The sequence below is a fragment of the Peromyscus maniculatus genome, chromosome 19 (genome assembly GCF_049852395.1).
Source record: "Peromyscus maniculatus bairdii isolate BWxNUB_F1_BW_parent chromosome 19, HU_Pman_BW_mat_3.1, whole genome shotgun sequence".
Lineage (NCBI taxonomy): Eukaryota > Metazoa > Chordata > Mammalia > Rodentia > Cricetidae > Peromyscus > Peromyscus maniculatus.
This window is the reverse complement of record NC_134870.1, coordinates 22,938,034-22,960,524: the sequence shown is the minus strand read 5'-3', so window position 1 is coordinate 22,960,524 and position 22,491 is coordinate 22,938,034. Positions and strand designations below refer to the sequence as shown.

Genomic DNA, 22,491 nt, shown 5'->3' with positions numbered 1-22,491 from the left:
CCTCTAAGGAAAGCTATCCATCATCGATGGAAACTTTGCCAGTTCCTTCTGAGGGATGGAATGTCACGGTGATTATGATGGAACTGTCTTCCTTGGGCTTCTCAATTTCCAAATACTTCCTGAAGGGAAGTCTGGTTTCTGGAAGAGGAAGCTTCCGTCTAGCTGCCAGATGCTCCTCTCACCCACACAGCCAATAAACACACTGATATTTGCCAAACCCCAGGGGTGGAGGGGGGAGGCTGGCATGCTGCTAAAGAGCTGCCAGTTTCTAGAGGGAGGGCTGGTCTGTGAATTATGTATTCCTCTTTTTCGCAAGTGAATTTTCTAAAAGAATGTATCAATTACATCTGCCCGAATAAAAGAAGCTATGCGGAGCTACTACCATCTACCACTGCTGTTAGTAACAAAATAAAGCAATCCTTCTTTGGGGAAAATCACTATAACTAACTACATAATGATCACAGATTTATGACAGATTCAGAATTCAAAAGATAACGACTCTAATTCCAATCATGTGCTTCACCTCTATTTTCAAAAGTACTATGGCAAAAAGGCTTCCAAGAAAACTGTTGGCTCAAAAGCCCATGCTCTTCTCTTGGGCTCCCCTAACAACCAGAATGAAGGTTTAAGAAAGGGGAGCCTTCTGGTCTGAATGTTCCAGAAGGCTGCAAATGTCATCCAGCAGGAAGCTCCCAAGACCTACTTTGGAGCAAAAGGAGGCTGTGTCCTTTCCCATACATGTTCCATAAACTATAATTCCATGAGTGCCCCATCTTCAACGACATTTGCTTAATAAAATAAAAAATTTATGGACAGACTTGAGTTGGTCTCAGTCTGCATACTGTCATTAATTATGATTTTCATTGACACCACATTGGGAACTAAAAGACAAAATTCTTCAGAACCATTTCAGATCTAGAATCCTTGAATTTAATGTGAAGCAAAATTCCCATACATTTCCTTTGTTTTGACAGGAACAGAATACTGATGCCACCATTTTTTTCATCAGGAAGTGAGTACAATGATGTATATAAATGAGATACATTTCAATACGGAAGAACAGGACCCACGTAGAACCACCGGCATATTTTAAAAGACGTTTGTTGTTTCCTATACCATCTCATTGTCACATAGTTCTGCTGGCTTGTACATGTTCTGACTTCCATCTCTATCTTAACCTTACCTAGGAGAGTGAACCAGAAAGTCAGTTTTGGAGAACTATCATGCAGGGTTAAGGTGGAAAGCCAGAAACTACGGCCCTACCATAAGCCACAATAGCTCACAAAATGTTTTTTAATTTAGAATTTAAATATTTAAGACATTTAAAGTCACATATTTCCAAAACTTGGCCTTGGCATTTTATTTTAAAATTTATATTCTTGTCCAGAACCAGACCTTAGGCAGTCAGATTTTAAACTTGTATATTTAAAATACAAAATGTAAGTTTCATACATTGCTTATGGCTTAGTAGTGACCTCAGTATCTTCATAATTATTTAAGGTATAGACACTGTGATGTTTTATAATATTAAGATGAATGCACCCTGATGGTAGGAACAACCCTAGTGAGAAGACGTACTTGGACACCCACGGGCTTTGGCCTAGGGCTTTATTTAGTACCACTTTAAAGAGAGGTGCATTCCTTAGACTACTAGCAATAGACGAGAGGGTGCCTGAACTGGTCTACTCCGGTAACCAGATTAGTGAATACGCTAACTGTCATCATAGAGCCTTCCTCCAGTGACTGATGGAGGCAGATGCACAGATCCACAGCCAGGCGCCAGGCTGAGCTCCAGGAGTCCAATGGATGAGAGATAGGAGGGATTCCATAAGCAAGGGACGTCGAGATCATGATGGGAAAACATACAGAGACAGCCAGCCAAACTAGCGGAAACCCATGGACTGTGGACCAATAGCTGTGGAGCCCCCATGGGACTGGACTAGACCCTCTGGATACGTGAGACAGTTGTTTAGCTTGAACTATTTGGGGGGCCTGCAGGCAGGGGGATCTGGATCTGTTCCTGGTGCATGAGCGGGCTTTTTGGAGACCAGTGCCTAAGGTGTGACACCTTGTGTAGCCTTGGTGCAGGGGGGCGGGGCTTGCCTCAACAGAATGTACCAGGCTCTGCTGACTCCCCATGGAGACCTTGACTTGGAGGAGGTGGGAATGAGGAGTGGGTCGGGTTGGGGGAAGGCTAGGGGTGGGAAGAGGGAGATGGGGGGAGTCTGTGGTTGGTATGTAAAATGAATAGAAAATTTCTTAATAGTAAAATTTTTTTTAAAAAAAGAAAGAGGTATATTGCCACAGTCAAGCATTAAGTTTCATAAAAAACATTTTAAAGTTATTTCAAAGTGATGCTTTTTGTTTTATATTACTATAGTTTATTTTGGTATGTTTGGTTGTCATCTTTTAGAAGCCTGTTCTTTTCTTGCGAAAGACAGAAAGGTGGTGGATCCAGAGGGAGGGAAAATGGGGAGGGACTGGGAGGAGTAGAGGGAGGGGAAACTGTAACCAGCATAAGAATGAGAAAAAAAATCTATTTTCAATAAAACATGAGAAAAGAATCTATTTTCAATAAAAGAGAAAAAATAAATGGGAGGTAATGTACACCTTGGCAGAAGACTTTTTTAAAAAGGTATTTCAAATGTATTTTATGAATTAAATTAACAATTATCTAAGGCTAAGCATGGACTTAGCATTTCCATACTATACTGTTAAGTACTGTATGAGTCGGGTGGGGGGGGTATATGTAGTGGTGCTGGGTACCCAGAAACTTGACCGTAAATGCTTTATTGCTGAGCTAAATCCTCAGCCCAAGGAGAAAGGGTTTTCAGTGTTCGGTTTGTTTCCTTTTCTCCACAGTGCTGGGGATTGAACCGAGAGCTTCATGTGTGCCAGACCAGTGCCCTACTCCTGAGCTGCATCCCACCCTGAACTGCATCATCCCCTGAGCTGCATCCTCTCCCCTGAACTGCATCATCTCCTGAGCTGCATCCTCTCACTTGAGCTGCATCCTCCCTTGGGCTGCATCCTCCCCTGAGCTGCATCCTCTCACCTGAGCTGCATCCCCCCCATGAGCTGCATCCCCCCCATGAGCTGCATCCCCCCTGAGCTGCACCCTCCCCTGAGCTGCATCCTCTCCTGAGCTGCATCCCCCCTGAGCTGCATCCTCCCCTGAGCTGCATCCTCTCCTGAGCTGCATCCTCTCACCTGAGCTGCATCCTCTCCCCTGAGCTGCATCCTCTCCCCTGAGCTGCATCCTCTCCCCTGAGCTGCATCCTCTCCTGAGCTGCATCCCCCCTGAGCTGCATCCCCCCTGAGCTGCATCCTCTCCTGAGCTGCATCCTCTCCTGAGCTGCATCCTCCCCTGAGCTGCAACCTCACCTGAGCTGCATCCTCCCTTGAGCTGCATCCTCTTCCCTGAGCTGCATCCTCTCCTGAGCTGCATCTGCAGGTCTATACATTTAAAGTAATGCTCTTATATGTAACACTAAAATAAGGCATGCTTTTACTATACTTCCTGTACACACACACACACACACACACACACACACACACACACACACGAACACTTATGTAACAGTATTTTATTTGTTAATAATCTGTGGCTACTGTTCAGTTTAAAAACATAAATTTTAATGGAAATTGGGAATTCAGTCACGACAGTGACAGAGAGGTTAGTGAAAGCCAGTGTGCTTCAGGTACACTGTAACATTTGAGGGTGACATCAGGGACATAATTGTGAGGAAACGCTGTCCTTGGTGTCATTGTCAGACTGACTCGGTGTCCTGACCCAGTGACAGCATGACCAAGGCTATGCAATTACTATTTGATAGAAACAAAATCCACTGCAAATACAACTGTCTCTGAATGCCCCTGAAGACTGCAGATTTTAGTATAGTGTGTTCAAAATTTAAAAAAAAAAAAAATCGGGGGACTGGACCTGCCTGGACTGAGTCTATCAGGTCGATCCCGGTCCTCGGGGGAGACCTTGATCTGGAGGAGGTGGGAATGGGGGGTGGGCTGGGGGAAGGGGGAGGGGGGCGGGAGGGGGAGAGCAGGGGAATCTGTGGCTATTATGTGGAACTGAATGGTGCTGTAAAATAAAAAAATTAATTAATTAAAAAAAAAATCATGGCCAAGGTAGCCTTCACATTCTCTCTTAAGTACAAAACACTAACAAAAAACTAATATTTACATACTGTCCTTATAAAATATCACGCTTTCGAGAGAAACAAATGAAAAATACAACCCAATAGCAGATAAGGGGGAGATACTCTAAGAAAGTAAAGCTTTACGTGCAGTTTAAAACTGTTGGCTAATGGTTGTCTTAAGAGAAACTTTAGAAAACACTAAGTACTTAGGAGTGTTATAAAGACATTCGGATGAATAAAGACCGCCCCTGCTTTGGTTAACACTAAATAAGATCAATGCAGTAGGTCTGTGTATACCAAGAAAGAACCAAGATTACAAGGTGAACCAGCGGCTATTTCCCTTCCAATTGCTAGTCTCATGCTTTAATATAGTATTCATCATAGTTCTTCCCATCACAAATGGGATGGGTGCCTAGGAAATACTTGGGGAATTCGTGGAAACACAGAGTGGCAAATCAAATCGGAGGCCACACTTCAGTGGAGTTTTCGAACTGTCATTAATTTTTGAACAAGTAACGAGCATCCCTTCCACTCAGTCATGAAATCCAACGCCACTCCCTCTCGCTGACATAAAGAGAGTAATATGATTCTTTAGAGGTTCTCATTTCACATATACTCTTTAATCTTATTTGTACATAAATCACAGGAATGTGATTTTTGAGATTCTTTCCTTAGAATTTACTGGGGTAACATAAGGAGCCAAGTGACATTTTCTTAATTTAAATGACATTTGGACTATACACATCCAAATTTCATGTAGAATTCAAATCTGCATATGTTTTCCTCGTGTTTTTGTGTTTGCTTTTACATAAATCTCAGAGACACATGATTTTAGCTTCCATGGGTGCCAGAAAGAGACCTTTGTGCTAGAGTGGGGGTACCATTCCAAGGAACTAGTTTCTGATACATAGAGAGAATGGGAGCAGGAATTTGGGGTGACCCATGGTGTCTTTTTTTTTTTTTTTTTTTTTTTTTTTTCTGAGACAGGGTTTCTCTGTGTAGCTCTAGCTGTCCTGGATCTCACTCTGTAGATCAGGCTGGCCTTGAACTCACAGAGATCTGCCTGCCTCTGACTCCGGAGTGCTGGGATTAAAGGCGTATGCCGCCACTGCCTGGCTTCCACGGTGTCTTCTTGCTAATGAAAAGCTTTGGTCTCTGTTGCTATCAAACCACAAGGTCCCACCCAGTACTCACACATACACAGCCCGGCAGTGTGGTGAACAGCCTGTGGATAAATGACAGCATGCAGTCACTGCCAGGTCTTTCCTGTTCTCCTTCAATGGAGTCTTGAGAGGCAGGTCATTGTTCTTGTAGACCAGTTCTCTAGGTCTGAGCAGTCTGTTAAACCTAGTGGCCACTCGCTCTGTGATGGTTCATCTAACCAGGACCTCTCCTGCTCTGCGTCTTTTTTCAGGAATTTTAGTCCCTAATAAAGCAATGCCATATGTGTACTCTTGCCCATGTTCTGCTTTAAGGGTAAAGAAGGTAAAGAAAGATTGTGACTAGAATACAGAGATCACATTCACAAACCAACATAAGAACACACACTACAACAGAAAAATAGGCGAAAGTCCTGAATAGAGAATAATCCAAATAAGTAAAACACACATGGAACGGTACTCAACTGTTGGTAACCAGAAATTTTTAAACCTTAATATTTAAGCTTACAGTGTCAGGGGAAACTTCAAAATCCTGTAATTTGGGGCTGTGGAATATAACTCAGCAGTGAACCATTTGCCTAGCTGCATGAAGTTCTAGGTTCAGACTCCAGCACCACAAAAACAAATAAAAATATCCCTTAAGATGGGCTGTCGGAAACAACTCAGTGGATAACATCCTTGCTGCAAAACTTCGGATCCCTGGCACCTGCATGAGCTGCTGGTCTCTGCAATCTCAGCACCAGGGGTCAGAGAGAGATGGAGCCAGGGAGATGGTTGGCTAAACAGTCTAGCTGAAACATCAAGATTGGGGTTCAGTGAGAAACCCTGTCTAAGAGGGTAACACAGAGCAAGGAATAAGTAAGCCATCCCAATGTAAACTTCTGGCTTCAACATCACCTCCTCCCACAAGCACAAAAACAAAATGATTAACAGAACAATGAAGACTTTTATACCCTATTGGTAGGGGCATAAATATAAAAGAAAAAAATACCTACATTATCTAATAAAGTTAAAATGTGTGCCCCTTTTGAACATCAGTCTTACTTTCATGATAAACCTTTGCACATACATTCATAGTTACAAAACCAGATGTTTATAACATTATCTATATAAGCCCAAACCTGGAAACAAGCCAGGGTTAGTGGTACACACCTATAATCCCAGCACTCAGGAGGCGTAGGCAAAAGGATCCTGAATTTGAGGTCATCCTGAGCTACACAGTGAGTTTGAGGTCAGCCTAAGCTACACAGTGAGTTTGAGGTCATCCTGAGCTACACAGTGAGGCTCTGGAAAACACCAAAACCTAAAACCTAAGAACAACGAAATCTGGAAACAACCCAAATGTCCATCAGCAAAGTGGCAAATAAATCAAGGTACACTTTTATAAGATCATATCACATGGTAATAAAAACAAACAGCTACAAAAGAGCCTCCAAAAGCAAATAAATCTCAAAAACTTAATTTGAGTGAAAGAAAGAGACCAAAATAATATACACGGTATAATTTAATTTATATGAAATTCAAAACAGACAGAACTAAACCACGTTATTTAAGGCTGTATGCTTAGCAAAAACATGAAGCAAAGTATAGCAAGGAAGTTGATTATAATAAAAGGAAGGCACTTGATTAGGAAAGGGTCTGCCAGAGCCTCTGGGCATTCCTCATTTCCTGTTTCTCTTCCTGAGCGGTGGTTTTACTTACAAAATTTTACTGGAGAGTCAGACTATATTGTACACAATTTTCTACATCAATAAGTCTTTTGCAATAAAAGAGTGAATGATTTTTTTTTTTGTTTTTTTTTGAGACAAGGTTTCTCCATGTAGTTTTGGTGCCTGTCCTGGATCTCACTCTGTAGACCAGGCTGGCCTCGAACTCACAGAGATCTGCCTGGCTCTGCCTCCCAAGTTCTGGGATTAAAAGTGTGTACCACCGCTGCCCAGCATGAATGAAATTTTTTTATTGCCACTTAAATAGTATGCTTGAAATGTAAATTGTCCTTGTATTATACAATTCTTTCTGTTACCAATGATACATTAACATTCAAAACTGAGTAAGTACAATCTACCGATTCAGGACCTCATACAAAACACAACATGGGAGTTACTTTCTATTGAAGCATTAACCAAAGCTCTGCTGTTATTGTTCTTGTAACTGCCCAGTTCAATAATGCCTCCTTTCCATCTTAACTAGTCTGGCTGCTCCATCTCTTTCCATGGCTCTCTCAAAGAGGTACACAAACTTTCTCCTACTAGCCCATTTACACTTTCCATAGGAGGGAGGTGAAGTACAGAGGTTTTCATTCTCTATAGAACCTAGGTACCTGACATCAAGAAAAATCTAAGAAAATAAAGGTTCCGTGAGTCCATTCTTAGAAAAAGATTCATGTGTCCCCATCAATTAACCATCTCTTAAATGAGGAAATCATAGGACTGAATTACCTGTGATTCCCCACATACCTCTGAATAAATAATTTTATAAAGTATGCCGTGGGTAAAGGAAAAGAAAAGGAAGCGGGGGTGGGGGGGGTGGGGCGGGGAGACTTGATGAAAGAAAGGGGCAGGAAGGCAGAAAGGGAGAAGAAGAGAGGAATTATCTACACACACACACACACACACACACACACACACACACACATACACATACACACTACACATTTTGAATGCAGCTAAGCTCACAGCACAGTGGTTGGCGTCCGTATCCACAGAAAACTCAACTTGGGCAATGCTTTTAAGTGTGTTTATAGAAAAAATTCAAAAAAGCTAATAGGTATCCTCTTGCTAATAGCATATGGTACATTATGTTGTTGAGCAATTAGGTTGCTAAAATGCCACGGCATACTGATTTCCATTAAATAATACTGGCAACTTCTGACACACATTGAGCATTTCAGGGACTGGAAAGTATAAATAGAGCAGTACACCTAATGTGCACAGAGACCTGGATACCCTAGGGGTGTGTGTGTGTGTGTGAGTGTGTGAGTGTGTGTGTGTATGTATATGTGTATGTGTGTATGCGTGTGTTCATTTCATCCCCCAAATCAAATATAAACTATTCAGTGGCATATGTCTTCTCCAAAACATAGTGGTTTTTTTTTTCCTTTTTGCTCAACTATGATCAGTATAAAGTGTCTTTGGCCAGGCTGTGGTGGCAGCACTCAGGAGGCAGAGGCAGGCAGATTTCTGAGTACAAGGGCAGCCTGGTCTACAGAGTGAGTTCCTGGACAGGAAAAGCTAAACAGAAAATCCTGTTTTGAAAAAAACAATGAAACAAACAAAAAACAAAAACAAAAAGCCACCCCCTCTAAAACACGCACACAGACACACACACACACAGCATACATACACACACACATACACAGAGACAGAAACACACACAGACAGACAGACACACACACAGAGAAACACAGACAGACAGACAGACAGACAGACACACACACACAAATGTGGATTTTTGTTGTTGCTGTTGCTTCAATTCCATGGAGTGGGCTTCATTTTTATGTTTCAGCCAAAAGAACAATATGTGATACAATTTTTATTTCAGTAGCCAACATTCCATTTGTATCATGTGGCAAATGTTTAAAAAAAAATCAGAAATCATCAATATTTGCAGGCTGTGTAGCATAAGATACAATATACTAGCTTCTATTGATAAATAATCAGGTTCTATGTATAATTTTATAAGGAAGTTTGTCATGGGGTAAATGATCTCTTCTCACAGTTAAAAAAATCAGAAAGATAAGAAAAAGTTAGCTGGAAAACAAAATCTGACACACAATTGTTAACGATCAAAAATCCTCAGAAAACACAAAGAGGTTCAACTTGCAATGAAGGACAATAACACCAGGGAAAAGAGGTGGCAACGTCCCTGTCCTTGGGATGCTTTTTGACTCAATGCTAGCCTTTAAACCTCCCCAGCTCTCCTCCTGGGGTGAGGGAAGGGAATTTGGCCAGGAAGATGTGTGAGGGCCACTTAGCTCACATAGAGAAGGCTTACGGTTGTGCCTTGTTCAGAGCCCACACTTGGCCCTCAGGTTAAGAAGCCAAACCTGAAATGGCAAGTTTGGCACAGGGAATATGATGAGCCAGGGATTGGGGGAGAACTGCACAGCTCTTGTTTCTTAGGGTTCACTGTTACAATTCTCATATTCCTGGATAGTCTCCTCCAATATCAGAATACCCATAAAATGTATTTTGATTTAACATATTGACTGCTGTATATTTGATTAAACCCACCTTTATATATGTGAAAAGAATGACAAAGTCAAATACAACGTACTTGTTGCTACCAATCAATGTAGCTCTTAAAATTCCAGCATAATGAGGTTATAGGTGAGATACAAAGCATGCCACTTAAACAGTTTACTATGAAAATAACATGTTTAAAGCAGGGAGACTGTAATTTTCACTTGATAGCTGCCTTTTTATTAGTTTACTGATTTGTTTCGATTATACATTAAAGTTTATCTATGTATAAGATATTACACCTACTTACAAATACTTATTGTAAACATCATGACACAATTCACATATAAAAATTTGTACAGAGAAGTAAGATGTTTTTAAAAAAATGAAACAATTTAAATACACACATAGGACTTGATTACTACAATGTTATTTTGTAAATAGAGAACTATTTACCAATTAAAATAAATTAACGAACTGTATTTCACCAATTCCAAGATTTTTTTCCAGTTTGATATATATGAACTACATAAAGATTTTTCATAATGAATACTGTCACACAGCTGCAGTTGCCAAGACAACAGACACGATCCTGTCACCATTAAGAATATCACAGATGTACTTGCTTCTGCAGCACACATACTGAGATTAGAACAATGTAGAGACTGCCACAGCCCTTGAGCAAAGATGATACAGAAATTCATGAAGCACTCCTTTTTTAAAAATGCTACATATCTTTCGGTATTATAGCTCACATACGTAGTCCCAGCACTCAAGACATTGACGCAGGAGTACTGTCATGAGCTCTGTGGCAGCCTTCGCTAGATAGGGAGCTCCAGGCCAGTGCAACATCCTGCCACAAAAGAGACAACTACAACAGACTGGTTGTTGCTCTGGATGGCACACTCAGACAACTCCAGCCCCGTAAGGCTGCATTCCACACATCATAGGACGATGGGAAGAGCAGGTACAAACTGGAAAGGCGGACTGAAAATGGTTAGCCGCACCTCTGGGCCCATCAAGCAGGTGAGAGCAAAAACATGAATACAGCACGTATCAGAAGCCTGAAAGAACTAACTGCTAGAGCATTCTTTGAAGAATGCTCACTCATCAGTACTCTTGACAGCTCCCAGAACGATACTCAAGATAAAAAATAAGCATTAGCAATTCAATCAAGCAGTAATTCAAGTATAATTTAACCGTGAATGCGCGGAGGGTTTTAGATATATCTTAACTAACAGTTCTTAACATTTTCCATCCCATGTACACACAGCAATGTGATAAAAATCTACATCTAAAACAAGTTAGAAAGACCTCTTTTAATAAAATTGTTGATTAATTGAGCAGCAGTTTTTTTCTAAGTGAATATATAATGATACTGATGAATTAAATGTGTTTGAAACCCAGGAAAACACAAGGATCGAGCTCAGAAAGCACATTGTGGAAGGAAAAAGTCTTTACAAAAATTTATACACGGTAGGGTCTTATTCATAAAAGACCAACTCATAGATTCTTGGCATACAGTTTTGTGGCCATGTGTATAAGAACATCTAGATATTAAAAATGAACCAACAGACTTAACCTAATTACAGATGTGAACTGGACCAGGAGAAGTAGGAGAACCAGAATCTAAAGTCATAAAATGCTGGGTCTTAACTGAACCACTTATATTTATATGTATTTTAGGCTGTTGGGTAAGGTTATTTTATTTTTTCTTATTTTCCATAATTTGTGGAAACATGTTTATAATTAACAAAGTAGTAATCAAGTAAACATCTAAGGTCAGCTTCTTTTGCATAAGATATCATAAAATGGTTAATGAGACTATTTTTTAAGCATTGTAGTTAAAATGTTTTCATTTTCCATACTAACCTTCAAAGTTTTTAAAGTAAAATTATTAGGGTAATTAAAGTAAAATTATCATACACACAATCATACTTATATGCCATATATAATCCCATATCTACTTGATTACCCATCTTTCTATCAGTGACCCAGTAGAATTAGCCAAAGAGCCCTGTTTGTTCACCCTTTGGCCCTCTCTTTTAAAGAAAACATGAAAGGAAAAGATAACGTAATGAATTTGCTGCCCTGATAACATAAAATTTCTTGTCAACAGCATTATGTGAGAAATATCCACTTTCATCTAATCTTTTTCTAATAACTCTTTTTATTTAGTCTTTGAAATTTTTATACATGTATACAATGTATCTTGATCATATCTAACCCCATACTCTTCACTTCCAATCCTCCTCCAAGACCTCTCCCACCTATTACATCTCCCTCCCAACTTTGTGGTTTGGGCTTTAAAAGTTTCATTTATTTGCTTTTATTTATGTGTGTGTGTATGCCTGCATGAGTTTATGTCCATCATGCGTGGTATGGGCCAGAAGATGTTGGAGCTCCTAGAACTTGAGTTGCAGGTGGTTATGAGTCACCTAATGTGGGTGCTATGAACTAATATCAGTATCTCTGAGAGAAGAATGGGTATTCTCAACCACTGAGTCATCTCTCTAGCCCATTATGTGTTCCTTTCAAAATTATGGATTTGTTTGTTCTTTATTTACTTTATTTATTTATTATCCAGAGTCCAATTAGTGCTGACCATATATGTACATGGGTATGGGCACCCACTGGGACATGGGCCACAGCTAACGGCCACGCCCCCAAAGAAAAGGACTTCCCTGCGTACAACAACCATCACTGCCACCAACTCCTCCGCTAGGGGTTGGGGTATCAACACCTTTCTGTGTTGCACTTTCTTAACAATTCTTTTTTTTTTAATGCTGAAATTTTTAACTGGCTTGATCTTCTCTGAATCTTGTGTGGGTAACCACAGCTGCCATGAGTCCCTATGTAATTTATGAACATACTTTGAACCCTTATCAAATTGTTTTCCCACATGAAATGCTTAATTCATACATCTCCATCTTCTTATTTTTCCAGCAGAGTCCTCTTGGCTATGTAATGGCGGGCTTAACACCTTCCATCTGAAACATTGCCTTTCTCTTCCTTCTAAGGAAAGGTAAATGAGGTGTGTGCCTTACAGTTCAGAAGAAGGATTACAGAAGATTGAACACAGGTTGGGTTAGATGCAGGAAACTGCTCTGCTTTATTCTATGTGCTATCTCAGTTAAGGTTGGAATAGGGGGCTGGCAAGATGGCTCAATGAATAAGGAAGTTTGCGCGTAAGCCTGACCACTTCTGTTCAATCCCCAGAATGTAGTAGGACAGGCCCATAGGGCCGAGGAAATTGGCTCAAACCAGTTGCCAAGGCATGCACATAATGTATTTCCTTATGAGCCAACATGAAGTCTGCCTGAGGGCCTAGCAACAGGCACTGTCAGAGTTCCTGATCATGCAGACTGGGACACAGCTTGGGTGCTGGGAGGAGGTTATATAGGGCCTTCTCCATTGTTGAATAAACAAGTTTGTTGTTTGCCTTTGACTGACTCCTGGTGACTTTGCCATTGACTCTGTGCCTTTTCAACCCCCTTCCCCGAGGGAGCCATTAGGATCTAGCAACACCAGAGCTCACAGGGAAAGAGAGACCAGACTCCTTCAAGTCATCATTTAACCTCTACCTGCAATGCGATGTGCATGCTCACTCCCTTTCCTGAATGAATGTAATTTTAAAACAACTGGGATACAGGAATGGAACTTCACTGTCTTCTAAGTTACAAAGACAGGAAGGAAATCTTTCATGGTATCACTGGTGGGGACGGAATAACAGCTCATGTCTGGGAACAGATCCTAGTACAAGACCATAGGAGTGTTCAACATGCCACTTTTAGTAATGACTGGACTTTCAGGCACATGGATCATGGAGCCTCCTTTTTGTGTTTTGACACCTGCCAAACAATATCTCAGCTACAGAACAGTGACATAGAAAACAAAGAAAGGAAATTCTTCAACCCCACCCCCACCCCTTGCCAACATCAAGAACACAGCAAAGCATCACCTCACCTTACTTGTTCCCTCTAGATCACGTAAGAGAATGTAGAAATAGCATGGCCAAGTCACACCCAAAACTTCACAAAAGCAGCCTCCACAAACTTCCTGAGCCTCCCCAGGGCTGGTATCTTAGCAACAGTCTAACCAATACTAATATTTAATTAATATTCTGAAGAAGTATATCCAAGCACTCTAAATTTCCACTCTGTGTTTTAATTAAAATTCTCAGAGGTCCACAGTGAGATTGTGCTTCCTCTCTAGCCTGCTTCCCCTGGAGTTCTGCTCACTGTCAATTTGCATACAGTGCTCACTGTGACAGAGTTACCATCTGTTTAAATAACCCACATCTCAGAGATTTACACGGCTGCACGTGTCTTGGCAAACCTTTCAGTTTATAGATCTAGGTCAGTCCGCCCAGGATTTTAACAGAACAGTTGGTTTTCCTGTAGAAACAACTGTATTTAGACTTTGGAAGTGTTTGCTTTTCTTTACCAAGTGTTTGATCGTCTGCAAATACTTTAATTATAAGAAGGCAACACTATAGAGGAAAAGAAGCAAAGGTATTACAGAGCTTTGGAGGTCGCTTTTAATCTGATGAGTAAGTAGGTCATATAACTGGGAGGCTTATTTTGAGTCTCAAACAAAGCAATTTCAATGATTTAATTTGTTTTCTTCCTTGGAAGGTATGCTTATGTTGTCCATTGCTTTTGGAAGGCTTTGTAGCAGTATAATGATTTACTAAGGATGGCTCCTAAGACAGATGTTAACCCCATCATCTTATAAATTACCACCTGCTGCTCTTCTATCAGAAAAATCATTTCAAAGCTTTTCGAGGCCTGCCCCCAACACCAACAGTGATGTCTATGAGTGTCCCATTTCATCCGTAAATGACTGCCACATACACAAAAACACACATTTTGGAGGCACATTCTGGTGCTCTTTATGAAAACTACTTGTGTTTATAAACTGCACAAATAAAACTGGTAACTCTTGTCTCAATACTTCCTGAGCTCAGATCTACAGAGTTCTTACTCTGCAGTTCTCCGTTTTCCAATGACCACCGAGTTCATCTGTCTCATGAAAGTCAGGAGTAGTTCTATCTGATTCATTCTACTTAGCCATTCTAAATGCACTAAAAAACACAGACTGTCTAACTGAACTTTGGGTCTCTAAGCAGGCATGAAGGATACAAGGTTAAATAGCATTCAACTCCAGCTAATAAGGCACTAAAAATATATTGGAGAATACACGTAAAATAGATATACATACCCTATACATATACACTCACACGCATTCGTGTGTAGATTGCAACGAAAACAAAATATTCATACTTTAGGTACAGAATTTGTTATTCTTGAGTTCTGAATGATAAGCAGTTAATTAGTAACATGAATTGGGATTTGTTAAAATAATTGTTTTCTGACACCAGTAGACTAGTCAGCCTTTGCAATTATTTTCTATCTATCATATGAAGGGAGGAAAAAACAATTTTCAGAGTAAAGATTCCCTCCTTCTCTGCCTGTGGCACATCTGGGCTTGGTTTGTACATCCTTGAGTATGTAGCATCTGGCATCATTATAAGTGGATTTGATGGTTCAGGGCCGAAGCTGATTGGCAGGAACCACTAAGATCTGCAGAAGTGGTCCCAGTGTTGCTATGGTGACAGAGCTCATCTTTCCCAGTGGCTCAGTCAGGGTTTCTCATAATGAACTGTAGCTCCTGAGCCAGGAACCCAGACAGCTCTTCACCCTACCTGGCTTCACTCTTTTTTTCCTCGGCAGCATCTGTTATTCAACCTTATGTTCTCAGGTCAAAGATTCAATCACTTTTAAACCACGACTGAATCTACTTCAGACAGAGGGAATTTAGGGTTACAAACCAGAGTTCATTCAGCGACATTGCACAGATTCTCCTATCCAAATGGGTCTCCTGTGCTGTAAACTCCAGGAGATGCTGTGTATACCAAGGCAGTGACTTTGGGGGCAGGGCGGGGGGGGGGGGGGATGCTAAACCCTAGAACACTTTCGGAATTGTCCCCAAAAGTTATGTTGCAGGTTGGTGTCAATCAACATGACAGCGTTTTCAATCCTTTCAAAAACTCCTTTTGTGAAGAAAAGAAACTATGTGGGAATTTTTCTAGGATCACTTATGCCACTTGTTTTTTTGTTTTTTTTTTTCCCTGTCTGTTTCTTCCGAAGAAAAGAACTGGGCAGGGATTTTTCTGTTTGTGCTTTGAATGAGGCAGAGATCCACTTAGAGATACCTAGTGAGCCTTGCTAAGAAATAAACATTTATAAAATCTCTCTCCTTGAGACACACTATGATAACTTCAAATTGCTAAATAAAAATCTGTACATTCAGCCATGCACAACATTGTTCCCTTTACTACTTGTGAGCTACATACACTCGTCACCTGGTGCACTGCACACTTAGATCTCTCAGCTACTCACTTATTTACATAGACCTAACAATTCTGTGTGTGAACATGTTTGCGTGTATCTATTATACACACACACACACACACACACACACACACATATACACATGAATTCACGTAATATAGCATATATGCTTTTAGATGTGAGTATGTATACCTCAGGGTTATAAAAATATATTCCTTTGAGCTTTTTTTCTAGCCTTTAATTTTTTGTGAATAGTTTTTTTGCAAATTACTCTGAATTACTTAAAGTTCATCAAAAAAACATTTTCTCTTTATTTCATATTGAAACACATTATTGTGTAAATCTATAAAATGCAGCTATGATATGGATTCCAGCTAGTGCCCAAAGAAAAGGCAGGTATGTGGAGCTGCCCAATCAATGGTCTGTAATGACTTTAATGTGACCACATAAGTTTTCCCTGTGCAATCTGCAAAGCACTAGAATTATTTCTCCAGACTGGGTGCAAAAGGAAAATCCCTCCTGTTCAGAACATTAAAATCTTAGTAGCAATAAGGTCTATTGAGAAAATACTTTACAATACTGTTATAGTTACTGCAACATAAACTAATAAAATAAGTTAATTCTTTAAGTTCAACAAAGGAAAGCTTATCATATATTAGCTTTCCTTTTTCCAAGTTACACCACATACTAAAATGATCAAATAATCATTAACCATGCCTGAGAAAAAACCAACCATTGCTTCTGCTAATACTTTATTTAAAAGGTTCCAGGATTACAACTTTTATATTTATATGTCGATTATGCTTCCAGCAGATATGGTGCTCTTACTTCTAAAAAACAGTACACAATCGTTTGGTTTTCTAAGCATCAATGATGATATGAAATGTATGGAATGGTCCATGCAGTGTAGCAGCAGAGTTGAGACACACAAAAAGTTCTAATAGATAAACGTAGAGGGGGAAATGTGACCGATTTCATGACCAGCTATTAAAATGTGTGCTCTGTTATTACAACATCTAGATCAGCTGCAAGATGATATCGACTAGCTTCACTCTTTCAGAACTGTGAAAATGATGCCCCTTCTTAAGAGAAACTTCCACAGGAAGTCCCCAAGGGAAGTAAAGAGAAAATGTCTACAAGTCTGTTGAAACTGTGATGAGCAATTGGCTGAGTCTAATATCACTTGTAATCCCAGGGAGTCTGCTGTGGGGTTCTCAGTGACGGATGGGGACCCTAATGCTTTATGACACAACACAGCTACACGCCAGTATTTGAGTCAACAGATAGCTTTTCAGCCAACTGCTACAAGATCAAGCCAAGGACATGTTCTACCTTCAGTGGACTCCGTCTTGAGTGGGTCCATGCCTATGGCCTCAGAAACCACAATAAACATGAGAATTCAAATATCACTACCATTCAAGGAGTGTCAAGGTTTCGGTGTGTAAAATCTAGTTTCTCAAAATGTATCTGCCCTGTGCCAACAACTTTTTTTTTTTTGTTTTTGTCTTCACTTTTTTTAAAATTCTTTTCTCATACAATACATCCAGAGACCCCAATTTCCTCTCCCTCCACTCCTCCCAGTTCCCGCCCCACCTCCCCTTCCCCCATCCCATCCACTCCTCCTCTGTTTCCCCTCAGAAAAGAACAGGCCTCTCTGTGCTGATACCTTACTGAAATATAAACAAATATAACTTTTCCAGTTACAAGTGCTCATCGTGGCTGTACGGATGCAACAGAGAACGGAGAACAGAATTCAATCTGGTGGAGGTTGTCATTGAAAATGATCAACTTCAATCCTCAAAATGCCGTCCATGGGAAAGTAAGAGAAAAATCACATGCTTAGTTTTAAGATCAAGTTGCTTATAGATTTTGAAGGTTAAAGGGAGCTAAAGCCTTAATGGCAAAAGAACAATGGCTAAGAATCAAACTTTTAAAGCTTCCCCCCCCCCCAGAAGGGAAACTTCAGGCTTTAACAAAAAGTTACCATTATAACCTAAGGTACTTCAGAAGGGATGGGGTCAAAATGATGAAGCAAAACTCACCGAAGCTCCCATTCCTCCCAAAACCATCCCAAGGGAATATTTAAGCGATAGAATGCAAAATGCTAAATATAAAATGAGAGGCAGCTACAAAGGAGACAGGTTGCCCTCCAACCGGTAGGGGGCAAGGGGCCCAAGGGTCATTACATGGTTGTATTCCAGAACACAATTGAAAAAAAAAAAAAGTAAAAGTCCAAAATGGCTTGAAAGACGATAGAGACCTATAAGATAGTTATAAATATTTAAACATGTATGTACTAACAGTATTTGGAACAAGGAATCATTAGAGCAAAGGGGGGACATGCTTGAATAAACTCTAACAGAACACGTCTTAAACACAAATGTGAGCACTGACCCTCACAGTCAAAGACCTGAGAGAGGCCAGAGAGAGGGGACCAGCACAAATCAGCAGATACTAGAATTAAACAGCATCATTAATAACATCGGATAGCGGCAGACAGTGAAAACATGTATTTAAAGGTATGAAATATATTACTCTGAAATCAAAATTCAAAGTCCGGTATACACTGTGTATTTAAAAGCAAAGTGGCATTTTCAGGTACGTGAGACTCTCAGTTATCATCTCAGGCATAATCTGGGGGGGAAAATCACTATAAAGGAACTAAAGTCAAATAAAAACTGAATGCAAGGGGCAAACAAAACATGGAGATGGTGATGGGCAAAGAACTCAGTCAGATACAGATATGGCAAATTAGCATTGGTTGTGGCCTTTTAAAAACTGCAGTAACAATTTATCAGTTAAATCACAACTGAGAACAACAGGAGAAATGTCGAGGGAATACAGAGAAAAGGAAATAAAAATAATGTGAAAACTATGGTCTTGAAGAGGGAGACTAGCTACTGAATGGATACACAAAAAGTAAAATATAAGTTTGAGTGTGTATTAAATGTGCAAGTCTTCCACCAGAAGAATAGAAATAATAAGTGTCTGTAACCAAAATCAATTCAGATTTGATCAGTGTCAGTGTTTTTCCAGCCAAATTGGTGGTTTTCTTTTTTTTTTTTAAATCAGGTTATTTGCCAACACAAAAAATAGGACTATTTACATAAAATCCAGATGGTTTGGAAGCTCTACATTTTAAAAAGGGAAAAGATGCAAATAAGGAATGGAAAGCTATGTTAGAAAAAAAAAAAACACTGAGAAGCTTTATACAATAAGTTTTAGAGAGTACAGGGAGGGACAGCTAACACCAAAGGCCTTCGGAAAAACCTACTGCTGTAGAAGTGTCCTAAGAGATAAACACATATGAAAGGAATTTAAATGACATCATCAAATAATGGGGGAGACAACTCCCCAACTAGGCATCTTATGCCACTAAATAAAACCTCCAGTGCCAGGAATGGGTTACATCTTGTTGAAATTTAGGCAAAAGGAATCGCACAGAAGACCGTCCCAAACATCATTGGCTATTGGTTACTTCTGTAACCTGATGGTTACCCTACGGCTGAAGACATCACTTCTGTCATCAATCACAGGGAAACTGAGCTGGTGACCAACCAGAAGCTTCACCCCTACTGACTAGTGTTCATGGTGTTGCAAGGTACTTTGCAGGCGACAGGAGGAGAAAAGAAATCATCTGCATGACCCAGTGACAAACCCTGCAACTAATACCAGAGACCTGCCTGTAAGATCTACTGGTGCGACAGAGGTACGAATGTTACAAGAGTCATCAGCCACTTGTTACTGGACTTACGACGGCTCCGTGTGATGGAACCCATACCTGACACTGCTAAAATGGCCAGCTAACATGAGACTAGGTAAGTCATAGGTAGGCCTAGGGGAGAGCCTACTACTATCAGTCTGCTGAAGGAACGTAGGAATGAAATGACTCCTACTGATACGTCGCTGTATCCATAGATCAGCGTGTCCCTCATCCCTCATCAGAGATGCTTCTTGCAGTAAATGTGAGTTAACACAGAGACCCATAACTGGACAGCACACAGAAAGTGAGAGAGTTTGGAGCACTCAGCCCGAAATGCAATGTCTTTATCAAACCCCTCCCCTCAAGGCTCAGGGATCTAAGCAGAGAGGAGACAGAAAGACTGGATATGGTGGAACACATCTTTAACCCTGGCACTTGGGAGGCAGAAGCAGGCAGATCTCTGAGTTTGAGGCCAGTCTGAGTTCCAGGACAGCCAGGGCTATAAAGAGAAGTCCTGTCTCAAAGGGGCGGAAGTCGGGGCAGGGAGGGGGCAGGAGGTACAGAGGGCGGGAGGGAGGGAGGGAGGAAGGAAGGTGGAAAAACTGTGTCCGAGTCAGAGGTGGTAGAGACACACAGGCTGATGCGCATATGAACTCACAGAGACTGCGACATCATGCACAAGACCAACACAGGTTGGAACCAGACAAAATCCCAGCACTGAGAAAGGAAAGAGGACACAGGGTCCCACACCTAACCCAGACGCTATCTGCAACTGATTCCTGCTGGGATAGGGAAAGCAAGTTTCCTCCAAAGGAATGACACCACGCCCAGGCTCAGTGATGGAACACAAAACAGACTCCGTATTGTGTGTGTGCAGCTTTTGTTTCATTTTTTTATTTTTATCTTATTGATTTTATTTCTTTTAGTTTGTTTTTATTTTCTTTTCATTTTTTCGCTGTTTTTATAATTTTTATAGAGAAGCAAAGAACAAATTTGGCTGATTAGGAAGGTGGGGAGGATCTGGGAAGATGAGGGAGGGGAAGAAAATGATCAAAATATATTGCATGAAAAAATTTTAATTGAAAATTTTAATCTGTTTACAAAGATATCAAAATTAGCACAAATATACTATAAATATACTATAAACATTAAAAAATTTCCAGACAGGGTAGAAGGTGAGGACTAACACCTAAGGTTGTCCTCTGGCCTTTCTACATGTGTATCAAACACACACACCCATGAGCACACACACAAAGACAGAAAACATGCCTTAACAGTTCATATCTGCACCTCTTCAAGGACAAAATAATTCCATGCTACAGAAACAACTAAACGGTTATTAAATCCCTTATAATGCATAAATAATTCACCCATCAGGGACAGAAGAAGTCACAAGAAGAGAAAAGAGCAATTCAGGAAGGCAATAATTTCTGAAATATTAAAACTTATCCCAACCTCATTTATCTCTATGAAAGGAGACAAAATATCGACAGAATGACATGAGGTAATAAAGGCTCAATACTCCTTTCCAACTCAAACAAAGAGGACAGCACCATCCTTGACAACACACCGGGACATGCTCCTGACTCAGGAAGCAGTAGCTGTGAGGACGCCATGCCATAATGATTGTGTTAATAATAACACATCACAGATTTCAAAATTGCCAAAAGAACAAATCTTAAGGGTCTCACAAAAAAAGAATGTGAATGACAGATATGCTAATTGCTTATTTAATCGTCCCACAATGTGTATGTGTCATAGCATCCTATCTTGTCACATAAACATACACGATTATCGCCTGTTGATGAAAATGAAACAAAATAAAGAAAAAAGTGAAGAGCAGCGGTCATTCTTACTGCTGAAAACTGAGACAGAGAAACACTGTCTTTTGGATCGTTCAGCACTGTGCTGGGCTTTTGCAAGTTGGTTTATAATCAAGGGAATAAAGGAAATGAATAAGTTTAAGGGGGAAATTAATGATTGACTGTTCTGCCATAGTTTCTCTTCCTTCCTGGAACCACACACACATCAGCTTCACAAAAACATAGAAAAAAAATTTAAAGTTCCTTCACGAGACTAATGCTTCTAAGAATGTAGGAAAACAGGCACTCCCAGGAGGGACGGTACAAAGTGACACATACTATTTGGATGCCTATTTCTCCTTTTATATTGAAATTGTAAATAAGGGTACATTCTGACACAAGGATTTCTATTACCAAACTATCCACTCTGTACAAATCAATGTGTGTATATGTGTAAATGAATACACATACAAGAATATCCACTGTCCATAGTGTGGCTTTGGAAATCACATAAATGCCCATCAAAAAGAAAATGGTTAAATTGGCTATATAAAGATTCCTTTTTAAAAAGCATTTCTTCATTTAGTGTGTGTGTGTGTGTGTGTGTGTGTGTGTGTGTGTGGTGTTTGGGGCAGGGTGCACTTGCCACTTGCCATGACAAGTAGATGGGGGTCAGAGGACAACTTGGAACAGTTTGGCCTCTCCTTCCACACGTGGGGGTCAAACTCAGTCATCAGGCTGACCGACAGGCACCTTTACTTACCATGCCCATCTTGCTGGCCCCTGAATAAAGTTTTAGGCAAGTCATACTGTTTTTCAGAGATGCTGATTGTATGCAAGCCACTCTCTTAAGCCCTATGAATGTATCAGTGGACAAATTCTAAAAACAAATTCTATCAAAGTTGTAAAATATAGTATGTAAATATTAAAAATGTCATATATAAACTACTGTAAAAATACTACCAAAATACAAAAGATATAAAACCAAGTTCTCGGATAGGAAAGCAGACAGAAAAACAGCACACTTACTCCAGGGTGGCTGGCTGATGGAGATACTGAGGAGTAAACAAAGCCAGTTAAGATAGACAGACACAGCCAGAACTGAGGACGGAAGGAGGAAGGGGATGGAGAGAAA

General features: G+C 40.3%; 1 protein-coding gene across 7 annotated transcripts in view; it reads right to left on the bottom strand.

The window, feature by feature from the left end:
• Window positions 1-22,491, bottom strand: part of Camk4 (calcium/calmodulin dependent protein kinase IV) — a 228,758-nt gene that overhangs the window by 152,398 nt on the left and 53,869 nt on the right. The window lies entirely within an intron of this gene.